Genomic DNA, 1,674 nt, shown 5'->3' with positions numbered 1-1,674 from the left:
TACAGTAGCAGATGTCCATTGTGACTGAAATCTGTCAGGAAAAAAAATATTTGTATCTTGGAAGTCTTTACTTGCCTTTGAGGTTATGTCAAAATATCTGGCTATAGATAATGAGAAGGCCTATTTCTTGACAGAAGCTTCACTGTCTCTTTATATCAAGCTCAAAATGATTGTCACCTTTTCATGGGCAGCTGGTAATTGAAAGGGTATTGGAAACAGCAATGGGGAAAGACTAGAGCAGCAGTTGTTACATACCCACATACTAGATAAGGTGTAGTAGACAAGGCTCAATGATGTACTGTATTTTTCCTATGTTTTATAGGATGCCTGCTTAGGTGCTGCACTTAAGCTGTAGCTGTCCTGGCCATAGTCATGTTTCTGCTGCTGTCTCATACTTTTTTCAGAAATACAGCCAGTCCTTGGACTTATGACACAATTGGTTCCTGAAAACGGCGTCTTAAGTCAAAACGTTGCAACTCGGAACCAATTTTCCCATGGGAAACAATGTTATAAATGGGGGATTTATAACATTAAATGGGGGAAGGCCCAATACCCTGTTTTCATGAAAAATAACCCAGAATTTTGTACTCAGTCAATTGTAGATGAGTAATATAGCGATGTTAATGTATTTATATTGTAAATAGCAGTCATACTGATTTGGAAGGACTTATTTGAGGTGACTTTGCTGGACTTCTTGAAGGGTTCTTAGCTGGCTTCTTCTCAAGAGTCTTGGCTGCAGGTTTTTGTGGAGTTTTGTGTGCTTTCTTAAGGGAAGTGTCCAAGGAAGTTTGGACAGATGTTCTTCAGGGAGATGGGTGACACAGCAACTTGTTCACTGGCATGGCATCACAGCCAATCAAGCGTTGAAAAGTTGAAACTGATGTCAAAGTTGAAACAGTGTCAATTTAGAAACATTGTAAGTGCAAAACATTGCAACTCGAAACATAAGTTGAGGACTGCCTGTAGTTAAATCAGTTTTACTTCCTTGGTCTCCATGACTAGATTTGCTGAATGTGTTCTGAGTTGCCCACAGCCTGCTTTTAAACTTGCTGTTGGAGATGGGCACGTTTGCCAGTTGGAACCATCCAGGTTCAGATGTCTGCAGTTTCTTGTGAACTGAAGTCATTCTCTGTATACAACGCACTGGAATTTGTAATGAATCTAAGGAAAACAGGCTTGTAAATAAAGACTTTTGAGACTTGCATTTCCACTGCATGCAAAAGCTAACAAGTGAGGATTATTTTTTAAAAACAACGCCCCCTCGCCTCCCCCCCCCCCACTGCAAAAAAACCCACAGGTTGGAGGTTGGATCTTAGTCCTTGATCTTGGGGTGGGGTGCGGTGTGTGTGTAAAGGGTATGTTTTGTAGATTCCTTCCCCTGTACCATCTGCTTTCCATTCTCCCCTTATGCATTGATTAACAACATCTGAACCCGAGTCAGTATGGAGAAGTGTCATATTGCTTTTATGAATGTGCAGTTTATTTAATGTTTCACTATGTAACTTGTTGAAGGCACTTACTTCCTTGAAGACTTTGTCAGGCCCAGTTATCTGAATTATGTTGCATCTTTTTCTGTACATATTTCTGTACATAATAAAATATTGAGTAATTCTGGTTGTGTTTAAAAATAACTGTCTTGGTTTAGATGGATCAAAGGCAGCAACTATGCCACTG

The sequence above is a fragment of the Gavialis gangeticus genome, unplaced genomic scaffold (assembly GCF_001723915.1).
Source record: "Gavialis gangeticus isolate Ggan-Ray unplaced genomic scaffold, GavGan_comp1, whole genome shotgun sequence".
NCBI lineage: Eukaryota > Metazoa > Chordata > Crocodylia > Gavialidae > Gavialis > Gavialis gangeticus.
Note: the sequence above shows the minus strand (reverse complement) of the source record.